Source organism: Miscanthus floridulus, chromosome 12 (assembly GCF_019320115.1).
Source record: "Miscanthus floridulus cultivar M001 chromosome 12, ASM1932011v1, whole genome shotgun sequence".
NCBI classification, from domain to species: Eukaryota; Viridiplantae; Streptophyta; class Magnoliopsida; order Poales; family Poaceae; genus Miscanthus; species Miscanthus floridulus.
The window spans coordinates 70,835,378-70,848,640 of NC_089591.1; the positions used below are offsets into that span (position 1 = coordinate 70,835,378).

A 13,263-nucleotide genomic window follows, 5' to 3' on the forward strand; every position below is an offset into this window, starting at 1 on the left:
CTTAGCTGAAATTGGCTGAAAAATACTATTCCAGCTAAAATATTATGAGAGAAAAATATTATTTTGCTGAAAAAAGAAGTCGAAAAAACAGAATATGAGGTAACTCGAATGGGCCTGCATATTTGCCTCGTCTCGTAGTACTTTGCCGTACACGTGGTAAAGGTTGCTGCGCACGCGTGGCGTTTGCGGCAGCCAGCATGGGAAGCCCATGCCACGTCGTGCATAAGCATGTACTGTACGACCGATGGGACTGGGGTCATGGTGACTTGACTCACCTCACTGAAAAAAAACTTTCTAGGTGCTTGGCGCATAATCGGCCCAACCCATCACGACCCGAACCTTAAACAGAGACCCATTCTATGATTTACGTCGCCTACAGTAAAAGGATAGCACACTCAAATCTTTCATTCTCCAACAACGACCGCAAAAAAATGCGAGCGAGCAGGCGGCGGCGGGGGGCGGAGCGAGCAAGCGAGCGCGCCGGCTGGGCGAGCAGCGGGGGTTGGGTGGAGCTCGAGGGCGAACCAGATCTGGACGGGGAAGCAGCAGGCCTCGCCGCCGGCACCTGGGCGGAGCTCAAGGCCATGGTCGCCGGGAGAAGCGCTGGCCTAGGCGAGCAGCAGCGCACCTGGGCAAGAGGGGGCGGCGCGCCTTCTCACGGATCTGGGCGAGCGGCGCGCATGGCGGAGGCGGCATACCTGGTCTTCGTGGGGGCGGCGCGCATGGCGGCGGCGGCGGGCTGGCGAGCGGCTTTGGGTGCTCGGTTTCGCACGGCAGGGAGGGCATAGAAGCGGCTTTGGGTGGCTCCCTCTCCCCTTCCGGTCAGCTGCCTCGACGTCCGCGTAGATGGCCTCCGCGCGAAGCTTCCAGGGGCAGGCGCGCCTCGCCGTTGTTGTTCGCTACAGTTTTACGTCATGGAGAATGAGGATGCTTTTTTACCTACCGATTCAAGTGCTACGCAAAATGACTGGTTGGTTTGCGTCCTCGGTTGGAGTGAATTTTCCGCACGCAAATCACTGTACATAGCGCATTTTACGATTGGATCGCTCTTTGCGTCCACCGTTGGAGACCGTCTATAGGCCCAATTAGGCCGCAGGGACGGCGCCGCGCCGGCGCCCATGCGCTGCGCTGCCCAAATCCGTCCCTCTCTCCTCCCGTCACTTGCTCCGGCCACTGTACCTTCCGCGCCAACTCCACAGAAACCGCTCTCGAACCTCCTGGAAGCCCCCGCCCCCGCCGGCCGCCCGGCCTCCCCTCTCCCCGCGTAGCGCGCGCGGCCGCCGGCGACTTGGAGGTGGAGGCCTCGTTGGACTACTCGGTCGGTGCCCGACTGCCCGTCCAATTGGCCGCGGTGCAGGACCGGAACGCGTGGAAGCGGGAGCATGCGCGATGCGGGCGTGTGCGGGGGGAGGAGTCGATGGGCAACCGCGGCGAGCGGCGAATGCAGAGCCCGGCCCGTCTCGTCGCTCTCCTCCCCTCCGCCTCCCGCCACGCAAGGAATCTCCACGCCGGGGCACGTGCGTCAGTGCGCGGCCGCCGCGCGAATTGGCGGCCTCGAGGGTCTGGTCGTTCGTGGCGCGTCGAATTTGTTCGCGTGGGTTTGTACTTTGTAGCCGCCGCCTGGGGCCCGAGCGCGTCGAAAGCTGTGGGTGGCGACGCTCGGCGAACCGGTCATCCAAAGCTGTGAACGGACTGGCAACCGGCGGTGAGGAGGCGAAGTGGCGAACGTATAGAGCTTCTCCAGGTGTGTCTTGCACTCGCCCTACTCTTTAGCACACGGGATTGCTGGTAGGATTACACTATCGGAGCGGGCCTGAGAATCGATCTCGTTATGCAGAATTACAGTTACAGACGATCAGACACGCAACTTTACTTGCTTGAGGCGGATTGTGTTTTATGGGATAGCTCATAGCTGGAGGCATTGTTGGGTTATTTATAGGCCCAATTAGTTGCGCAGAAGCTGCATAATGTAGGATCCGTCTCCAGGTTTCACCACTGTTACAAAAAACCTTCCTGCTGCAAGCTGCAATTGGGTCTCAGTGGTCAGATTGAGCAACATCCATGTTCTTAATTAGTATGATTCTTATGGGAAAGTGGGTAACTAATTGATTGATTAGGATCTGTTAGAGTAAACTGCACACTGGATCAAGTTAGTACATCAAGTTAGTGAGACCGGAGCGCAACTAACTCACGTGTCTTTTAATTTAGTAGCCACCATTTGTACACCGGATGCATTTTTTAGTGATTGCATATTGGATGAGGAGAATCAGAACAAATTATAGATGGATGACATTCATAGAGGAGTAAGGTCGATGGGTTGTCAGTTAAGTGGTTGAGTTGGAACACCAGTGTCCATTATGTTACGTTGATATGTAACTCATATCAACAACATATCATAAGAGCATCTCCAAGACTTTCCAAAACCCACTCCCAGTCTTGTTTTTTTTGGCAAGATTGAAAAAAAAACACTCTCCAACAACTCCCTATCTCAACTCCCAATCTTTACCGCGCTTGGGAAAATCGACCTGACCGCGCGGAAATATAAGCACGTGTATCTGTTCGCCAATCTGGAGGTGAAAGGACGTGGGGAGGAACAAGGAGAAAGACAGGGTTCCCAATGCAAATATACAAGAGAGAAAGAAAGTATAAAAGTGGTTGGATGCAAAATTGACTTATATATTTGAGGAGCGAGATTCTGGAAACTGTTGGAGGAACTCATCAAATGTGCTCCTAATTTGTTTACTCACTTGGAAAACTCGTTGATTTACCAACTGATTTTTTAGGAGAGATGCTCTAACCAACTATTCTTATGTGGCTTTGAAGAATAAGTCATTCCGATGTTTCCAAATCATCCAAGCACCAAGAATTATCAGTGAGTGCAAGCCCTCTTTTAGTGGCTGAGCCACGAGGGAATCAACCTTAATCCACCAAGCATTGAATAGAGCATTCTTCCATAGTAGATATAATCCCATCCTTATATATATGGGGCGAGATGACCTTTAAGAAGCCAATCACTAGAATTAAGGAAATAGCTGACAACTCAATCTAATCTCTAACTTAACAAGAATACCTCCAACGTAACGCCTGGTACTGTTTACATGAATAATACCTATTATAGGGAGGTCCAATGCTGACTCTTCCTCCATCGCTTGGGTCTAGTAGTCTGGACATCACCTCACATACTGATATTTGGGTGGTAGGGATGTACAACCAGTCAACCACACCTCCACGGCTCCACCAAGCTAGGCTTAGTTCCTAGTTCATTTATTGTTATTGATAATTAGATTACTGCTGTTTGGAGTCTCATCAATATAGTATAGCATAAAAGCCTAAGTAACTTACCGTCTAATAGTCTTGTTGGCAGTGTTTTAGTGGTGCAGCAAGTTTTGATGCTATATAGTTCTATAACCTATGCAGAATGTCCTCAACTTTCTTCTATTCTTCTTCAGTGAATCAAATACCTACTCTCCTGGACTACATGTGTTTCCTCCATTTCTCTACATAGAAATGTCCAACCATCTTAGTATATTCACATAAGGCTAGAGCATGATGATTCCTGCTTTCTAGTATAAATAAGAAAGAAAAAGCAGATGCATTTGAGTTCCTTTTTTTATGTGCATGGACATTATTAATATTGTAGCGTTTTGATGTACCATGTATTCATTTCCCTTTATTTTTTTGGGTTGACCACATAAATCTCGAAAGAAAATATATTCCTTACAATTTGTCTTATCGTCTTTTCCTTTTTTTTATATATAAGCAACATGGGGATGATAAAGAGAGGTTTATGTACCGCAGCTGGGAAGAATTTACAGAACAAATTGGCCTGAAGTGTCTAGCCATGAGTTAACCAGCATCTGGAGAGATTGTTTTATCCTAAATAAATGCTGAATAGGATATCCACACTTCTGAAAGGTATCTTCCACCAGTCGATAAACGGAGCTTGATTTTGAAGAACTTCTCCATTTCTTTTCTTCTAGATTTGCTAGGCAGATTTCATAAACATCTCCGTGAAGAACCGCATCTCTAACTGTTCTCTATATTGTGGTTTACTTGATAGACAGGCCCAGGGTCCTCGTGTTAGTTGCACTGTCACTGGAATTTATGTGCTCAAACTAGCCTGCCGAGTTTAAGACCTTGTTTTCAGTAACAGTGCTCAAAGCTAGTAATGTCTAATCCACGTTTTTCAGATTCTATTCTAGATGGTTTAGTACCAAATCCCAATACATTCTTATTGACAAAGGCTCTTTGACGCTTCATCGGTTTTATGAAGATAATGTGCAAGTTTTATATTTCTTTATCACTTTTTATGTCCCAAGGTACTTATCCCAGGGAAAAAAACTCGACCTGCGGGGGGTTATGATGACCCCCGGGTATTTTGTTAAGAGGAAGACCTTCTCACACAAGCTGAGAAAACCCCCGAACCTCCACTCCCACCCATACACAGCGGAACCATAACCCTTTGAGAACCAGGGCGGGCCTTAGACCTGTGCTTTGGTTGTGGGGACAGACGAGGGGATTTTTTTTTTGCCCCCAGCCTGAAATTCGCTCGGGGAGTCGAACTCAGGACCTGGGGGGTGCTACTGAGGTTCTCTAGCCGACTGAGCTAGAGCCCGTTCGCGTACTTATCCCAGGAAGCAAGCGAATATGCTCCTGACTACCTTGTCTTCTCTTCCCAATAAAATTATTTTCACACATATATATGACTGAATGACTCAAAGATAGCCTCCTTAACTTCTCTAGTGATATGAATATTGGAGTTGATGTGTACACTATTTTAGTTTATCACTGTCTAGCTAGCAATATTAGCAAGGTAAAACATCTATGATAATTTGCATATCTCCTGAACACCTGTTACTACGAGCTCAATATTGTGTTGTAGTGAGCAAATTTGAAAGAAACATCTATAGGCCATTTGATTGATTGATATGCATTGGAAATTATTTCCAGTTGAGAAAGTTTTTGGGTGTGGGAGCTCTGGCTTATTTGGGTTTTCTTAAATGAGATGCTAACATAACTCGTACACATCTGTTTTGCATTGTTGGAAGAAGAATCTCAATTGTTGTACAAAAGTCTTTCAAGATAGAAGCTGGCCTAATGTGGAGAATGAGATACTACAGGATCAACTCTGAGAATTTACTGATGAATCGCAGCTGCATGGAATCTTGCTGGGTCAACTTTGGTACCCCCTGATGTGTAACAAAATGTAAGTCATTTTAGTTTTGTCCTAAGTCAAAATTTCTCGAACCTTGACTAAGTGTGTAGAAAAATATATTAATATCTACAACAGCAAAGAAATGCATTGTCAAGATATATTTGTTCTGGATACTAATTTGATGCTGTAGATTTTCTTTTGAAAGGATGGCAAGAGCTTTGCCGCGAATTATATTAGACGAGAGAATGAAAAGTGTTGATGTTGTAGATGTTCGTGTATTTTTCTAGAAACTTGTTCAAAGTTAGAGAAGTTTAACCTGTGACAACTAAAACGGTTTACATTTTGTAATGGAGGAACATGTTGCTCTATTGAAAAAGGAAGGTATCTGCTTATTGCTGCTGAAAGTTATATCCATTTTTTTTTCTTTTGCTGACCTATTTTGTGTTTTTTTTAACTTCGTTTCCAAGATGACCTTCATTTGGAGCTCCCTATTATTGTTTGGAGGGCAAGAATTTTGTATAGTAATAATATATATACTTATGTATTGATGTTTTCTTGTTTGAATAATTTGTCTTCACCTACTAGCCATATGGCAGTGTTACGGCGTGGACGGGTACGAGGGAGATCGCAGGGGAGAGTGGAGTAGAAAGCTTGATTGAGAATTGGAGCGCAAGGGATAGCGAGGAAGTGGTGCAGTGGCAGAATCGCTCGCAGCCACCATCGAAGGTAACCCGCCCACCTTGGGAGGTTTATTCCTTCTTCGATAAGTCCTATTACAATCTCTAAGTGCCCTTTATATAATAGGTGCACTCCTAACAACCCAACATAGATTTCCTAAATATAGATTTCCTAAATTTCCTCCCTTTCCTCTCCTAACTTAATCAGCCGAGCCCCTTAGCCACGGCTGGGCCTGGGCCGGCGCCTATACTGACGCCCTACAAAGGCGTCTATAACAGGCAGATTTATTCATAGTGACATGTTCTTTATAGCAGGAACAGGAATAACATTCCGACAAATTATCTTCAGCTGCATCTTCTGGCATTGCTTTGCATCCCACGTACTATCTTACATTATCTGGTGTGATCTGAGTCAATACTGCCTTTTGGTCATGGCTTATGTGAAACTTTCTTACTTTGACTGGGCTTGTTTCCAAGATAATTATGATGACTTCCAAGATTACATATGGCTCTGAGTTGTTATTATATATGCATTATTAAGTTCATGTTTCTTATACCGACAAAGTATTGCGCAATTGCATTGTAAAACTTTGCTCTATCCCTTTTATTTGTTGTTGGTAAACGTGGCTTATAAGGTCTATTCTGAGCAGATATATTGATGCATCGCAGACACAGATAAAGCATATATAAAATCTTATGTTAGGACACAGATGTATGCCACCGGTGCATTCCATGGCAAGGGCCAAAAAGGAATCCACAATCTAAAATAGGGTACATGCACATATCTCGCTGAATTATCTTCTGTTATCTTACAATTACCATAACATAATGACATGCAGTCCTTTTGTGTATTCGAGGAAAAACAGAGAGAGAGCTAAAACTGGGCATGACATTTCGATCTGCTAGTCATTGCTAGGTTCTCTGTCACTGTTTTAATTTTGCATCTGTATGTTGGCGCTCACTTCCACTACCTTTGTGCCTGTGCACTCAGTGCCAGTGCCGTCACTATATGGAAATCATGAGCACAGCAAACAGGAGAATGAAATTAATTTTTTGATCTCTGAGCTTGAAAGTCCATCTAAATTGTAGCGTGAAGTTATTTCAAATATTGCAGATGTTATGGTGTTTTGGGCAGGATGCCTTAATACTAAAAGGGCGTACCCACTGCAGAGAGCTCCCGCTCTGTGCGGGGTCTAGGGAAGAGTGTCAGTGGCAAGCCTTACCCTCGCTTGTGCAATGCGAGGAGACCGCGACTCGAACCCGAGACCTTCCGGTCACAGGCGGTAAGACTCTACCGCTTGCACCAGGCCCGCCCTATATATATTTAATTATCCAAATTCTCCAATGCTTTTAAAGTTCTTGATTTAACCCAAAATTGTTAGGTATTACGTCTCTCTCTTCAACTACACTGTATCTTCATTCCTGATTGTGAAATACTCAAGCGTAAATATGCATTGTTCATTATATTTATTCTGAGCTCCAGCAATCTGATATCAGTAACCTTTGCCTCATGCTTTTGCAGTCATCTTTGGAGATCGTCCTCTAAAAGAATATAGTGTGTGATCTTCAGACATCTGTTTTGTATAATGTAACTTTGGTAGAACATGGCAGCGAAGATGCCATTGGTAAGTGTACTAACATGAGACTGGGAGCATCTTGACCTAATATTAGAGAGAATCCTTGATCTTTATTTCTTTGATTTTGTTCTTGAGATGGAATGGTTATTGGTCATTCCAGCTCCAACATGTTAATTATGTTGTTATTTATGTCAGAAACGTTTTGATGCCCATGGGAGTGCATGGACCGACCAGAACACGTATAGTATTAATGCACTCCATCAGCATAATACCACTGTTTATTATTTATTTACATATCTCACCCTGCTCCTGATGACCTGATTTATCTATTTAGACAATGATACTTATAGTTCTGATCTATTTTTTATATATAGCTCGATGTTTTTATCAATATGAATACAGTACAACTTTTGTTGATTCAGTTTAATCTATAACCTTGGTTTCATCTGTAACAATACCAAATTTATTAGCACTGGCTAGCTGGACATGAGACACATAAATACAGAAGAACTTGGGTTGAGCTTTTCTTAAAAGTAGCAAGTAAGCTGACTTACCAGATCCCTCAATGGTTCGTGCACAGCTCTATTCTTGGGCATTCTTAGAGCTTGTTTGTATATATAGGCAGGGATTGAAGTATTGAACCCATTTCTTTCTTTTCCTGGACTCGAGCCTCACCCCTCTGATGCGCTGAAATTATTTTCATTCCTATGTAAAAGGATTGGGCTTAATTATTGTTGATCCAAACAACAGCTTATTAGTGGTGGTTTTTTAGGATACTTACTAAAAGCATGTTTTTTTTTTTTGAAAAAGAAAAGGTTACAATAGGATTGGTGCCACTACCACCACCTATATTTGCAAAGAAGACCTATTATTTGTTGATCAGGCATTGGCTGTCTGCTTGCGGCCTCTCTAGAATTTTTGAGTCGTCGTTCTAATCTTGGAAGGATTCTACCTTTACTAATTGTTTCATATAATGAATCGGTTTTCAAAGATTAGGTGGGTCCATATATAAGGAACCGTTTCCACTACTTTTACTATACTGCAGACGGACTGACGGAGTGCGATGCGGAGGGGACGACAAGTCGAGAAGAGAACGACGGCCGAGCGGGTTCGCGAGCATTCGCGACCATATGGATTCACAGTTTAATGGGCGAGAGACCCGTTAAGACCCAGATCGACGGTGGATATCGCGTGATGGCCAGATCCTACGGTTGAGGGCTAACAGGCGACGTGGCGCTATCGGGTGCCCTGAGCTTGAACTCTGGATTCGAAAGGTAAAGATGGGTAACTGAACACCCCGCGTCTCAGGTTTTTAGAACCTTGAAAGGGAAAGAAGACAATGATATCTCCATACCTCCTGACTCCTGTTGACTTGTCCCGATAATTAAAGTTGTAGATTCATGTAATGGATGACAGGAGTCCTGTTACAAGTTCAGGGCAATGCTTGTATTTAGAGACAAGTCTTTAGTTGCCATTGAAAGAAAATTGCAATTCCTTATTTTCCGTTGGTGCGAGGACATGTGGGGTCCATCTATGTCACTGATTGTACCAAATTGCAATGACAGGCTAGAAATTAACCCTTTTATATACAATATATACATATCTTAAGCTTGCCATATTCTTCTGCTTCATTATTAGCAAATGTTTTCTCATAACACTGTCATAGTTCACATAGATAATTGAATCCACTGCAAAAAATATCATCATACAGTACATTGCAAACATTGATGTCTTTTGTCGTGTCCAGATTATTCTCTATCGATTTCTTGTCTAATGTCCCAAGAAAAAAACGCATATACGGAAATCTACCAAGTGTTCATACTTCATATATACATACCATACCTATCATCAGACCAGGACACTGGAGTTGTTGTGGGCTTGTGGCCATAATTGTAGCTCTGGTCTGTGGATACTGGATACAATCTTGACATGGATCTTAGTATCTCTTAAATCTGAGTCACCTTTGGGGTAATAAAGGGTGTGCCTCAGACTGAAACTTATTTACATTGAAACGTGCTATGATAAAAGTTTTAGGTATATGCATTATATTGGCTGTAACTTTAACCCAGTACCACTGGAAATCTTGAATTTTGATGAAGTTTAGATGAAGCCTTGCTTTCCATTGTCCTTTTAGAAATATATAAAGGAATGATCATATGACCTAATGATGTTGATGCCACCATTAGATGCTAATGTGATGATGATGTGTTAGATCTCATTTTTAGGCTTTGGTCGGCCAATCTCTTTTGTGTTCATAAGATAGCCATCTTTTTCACATGAAGCAGGACCACAATTACTGATTATACGAGGAAAGCTTAACCTTTTGAGTAAAGGAATGCAATTAACACTTTCTCAATATGGTACACATCAACTCCATGGTTGATGCTCGCTTTCTGCCCGGATCCTGTCCTGCATGCTACATGTTTTCTTTTGTAAACAACAATCTACTGTAGATGATGAGCACAGGAGCCTTGAGGAATCTTGTCGTGCAGTGCATGCAGTTGTACTTCACTTTATTTGGCCTTACGTTTGTATCATCATCAGGCGATACAAGTAAGTAGTTCTTTTCCATCAAACACCAAAGATTAGCATGCGATAATGGTACAGAATAGTAAGAATATTGTCTGACAGATGCACATATAAAATTTGATGTCTGATGCCAGATCGAGGTTGAGTTTGTATTGTATGCAAGCTCTGTATATTTATAATAATACTCATATATCTCAAATTGCAGTTTTTTTTTGAAAGATCCAAATTGCAGAAGAAATAGCAAGATGTTTCTGAATTCAGTTAATATACATATACATGCATATGTAGGCATGTAGCTAAAGCTGCAAATATGTCAACTAGAGGTTTAACTTGAGATGCAGACTTTTTAGGGCTTACATGCATACTTGTCCTTACATTTCCTTAGTGGAGCTGATATGAATGCAGATCTTAGAGCTCTTGAGGGTGCTTGAGGGCCATACACGAGAGGAAGAGAACTAGGTGTAGCCAAGGACAGACTTGCCGACTAAGTTTTTAAGCCTCAGCAGCTGAGATGCTTCAAATTCCAGGAGCCGGCAAGTCATCCTTGGCTGCATCGCGTTCTCTACCTCATAGCGCATGGCAACTCAGCAGTTTGAAGCCACCCTGGTATTGGTCCTAGAGCTACAAGGTCTCCTCCCTCTCCCTGCTCTCCCTCCTCTCCCTTCCCCTATCATGGTTTCTTTGCTTTTTTTTTGTGTGTGTATTGCTATGGTGTGCGGTATGGTGTGCATTTATAGGCACGAACAAGTTGGATTTGGAATAATAGAGATCACTGCACATTGAATTCTTTATTACAAAAGTTTCAACGTAAGGCTTTCCATTTTGGGATGCGATACGATGGCTCACCTTGGGTGGTCTGGATGTGATTTTCCATTTTTAAATTGTGTTGGTGGGTCCCATGGACTCAGGCATGTTCTGAATATGATGCTAGCTAGTGCGGTGCCTAGTTAATTTAGACGTACGGTGTACCCTGTCCGATCCAGAAGTGTATTTAGTTTTATCCTAACTCCAAACTTTTTCAGCTATTACGGAACGAGTCTATTTATGTTCCTCAGCACTTATCTTTGTTTAATTTTGACCTTCAAGTGCAAAACTAGGTATTTTCGGCAACTCACTATGAAAACATTTCAATTTTAACCTTCAACCTGCTTTGAGTGGTTTTCAGGTGGCTCAATAGTCCACGTACATGTCAATATCCTCTTTGCCTTCCCATCTCTTTCACTGCCGCCGCCGGCCTACATCTCTCCCCCTTCCCCCTTCTTCGCCATACTAAAACCCTAGCTTATCCTCTCTTATCGTAGTGGTGTTGAGGTACCTGTCGTTTCGTTGGATATTGTTCATGTGAGGCACATTGACGTTGCGGCCGTCTTGCAATGTCCGGACCAACTGTAGCGTCTTGTCACATCGGCTGGTGTTGCCACGAACAGTGAAGAACGCTGAAGGAATAAGCCTCTAGGAGAAGACGTATCCCGTGTGGCTTAGCGTATTTATGTATTACGTTTTCTTTCATGAACTGTCGTGTGGGACCATGTGGTCAGAAACTGTAACAAGCACATAAGTGCTGAATCCTGTACCGGGGAGAGACATCGTGAATTCTATTATCAGAAAGCTAAGGCAGAGGGGTTAACCCTGCCCGCTTCTTCGTATCTGTGTGTCCGTCTCGATCGCTCACGTCGACGGCGACTCGTCGGCGGCCAGGGTGTGACAGGTGGTACCAGAGCTATCGTATCCTCGGCGTGGGTAGGGAGTGCTTCAACTCTCCACCGGTGCTAGTTATCTTCCCCTTCACCGACGACCGGCAGCGGATCCAGCGGCCGACACCACCACCGACCCCACCACCACCATCACCAAGGAGCTCACCCCATCACGGTACGCCCTACTCCGCTTGCTTTGATCTACAGCTCGTAATTCCGGTGGGTAGGTGATTTCGGTTAACACCCCTGAGGTGTTCGACCTGAGATCCCAGAGGTCCCTCCTTAGGTTGAGCTGGGTCAGTGACGGCATAGGTGGTATCATTGAGTCCTTGATCATGTCGTACTCCTACCCGCATCCACCACATAAACCCACCACCAGACCCCAATCACCCACCCTTCTTCACCAACTACGGCTCCATTGTTCGGCTGGGGACTCCACCAACACTCATCGATTTGCAGGCGAAAACCACTGTGACTTTATACCATTCTAGCACGATTGATCGCTTGACTAAGGGTTGCCAGACGCCTGTCCCTGTGTAAAATTCCATAGTCAACGCTATCAAGTCGGTGCGGTGGCGTTGGAGGGGGAGTGTCCACGAGCTTGGATTGCAAGACTCTTGTTCTTGTGTAAAATCCCTCGGCTCTGCCTCACTCCCAGGCGGCAGTGGAAGTACTAAGCACGCAGAAGGGGAGGCATCGTCCATACCTGTTGCTTGTACTACCCTATTCTCTGTTCTTCGTCCACTTGTCATCACGGCTCCACCAAAACCTTCGAAGCAAACATAGATTCTGATGGACAACATGTCCAAGAGTATAGAGGAGGAGAAAACTCACTAGGATCAGGTGATGGAGAACTTCGACTTGCTCTTCTCTCAAGTCAATGAAATTGGAGTAGTCCAGCAACAAATGAAATCCCAGATGGATATTCGTGGTGCTACCATGGACCAATATTCAGATGAGCAACACATGATAGCCCAGCAGGTTAAGGCAAATGGGGCAGCAGTAGCTCAACTCACCATGCAACAGTTTGAGAGGGAACCCAAATTTGAGGATGATAGCTCAGGATCTACTGTTGATGACGAGGCTAAGCCCTTTAACAATGTGTTTGCCAAGTACAAGGGAACACACAAGCCTGAACCTTCTAGGAAAAGAAAGCCTACATCCAAGTTTGATAGAACAACTTCTCTACCTACCCAATCCATGCCAAAAATGCAATTTCCCAAGTTTGATGGTGCCAACCCAAAGGTCTGGATGGATAATTGTGAGAGTTATTTTCAACTATATCAATTGCCTGAAGGTATGTGGATAACTGTAGCTCATCTCCATTTTGAGGGTAATGCAGCTAAATGGTACCAGGCATACAAAAAGACTCACTGTTTCAGCAGTTGGGATCACTTTTGCTCAGTGGTAGAAGAGGAGTTTGGCTCAGATGATTTCAGAAGTGCCATGAATGACTTGCTCGAACTGAAACAAACAGGAATTGTTGAGGACTATACTACTCAGTTCCACAATCTCCAATTTGACATTACCATGCACAATCCACACTATGATGAGATGTTCTTTACACCACAATATGTGAGGGGATTGAAGGATGAAATTTGAAGCATGGTAGAGCCCCAGATGCCCACTAC

General features: G+C 44.2%; 1 long non-coding RNA gene across 13 annotated transcripts; it reads left to right on the forward strand.

Annotated features, from left to right (window-relative positions):
- Positions 1 to 1,067: 1,067 nt before the first annotated feature.
- Positions 1,068 to 9,027, forward strand: LOC136497368 (uncharacterized). Of its 13 annotated transcripts, none has more exons than XR_010769301.1 (6): positions 1,068 to 1,744; positions 3,761 to 5,881; positions 6,483 to 6,603; positions 6,947 to 7,115; positions 7,355 to 7,457; positions 8,455 to 9,027. It is a non-coding gene; the product is annotated as an uncharacterized lncRNA (long non-coding RNA). The 13 variants fall into 13 exon arrangements; XR_010769307.1 differs by having other exon boundaries at positions 6,502 to 6,603; XR_010769303.1 differs by lacking the exon at positions 6,483 to 6,603 and having other exon boundaries at positions 3,761 to 5,206; positions 5,741 to 5,881.
- Positions 9,028 to 13,263: the final 4,236 nt, after the last annotated feature.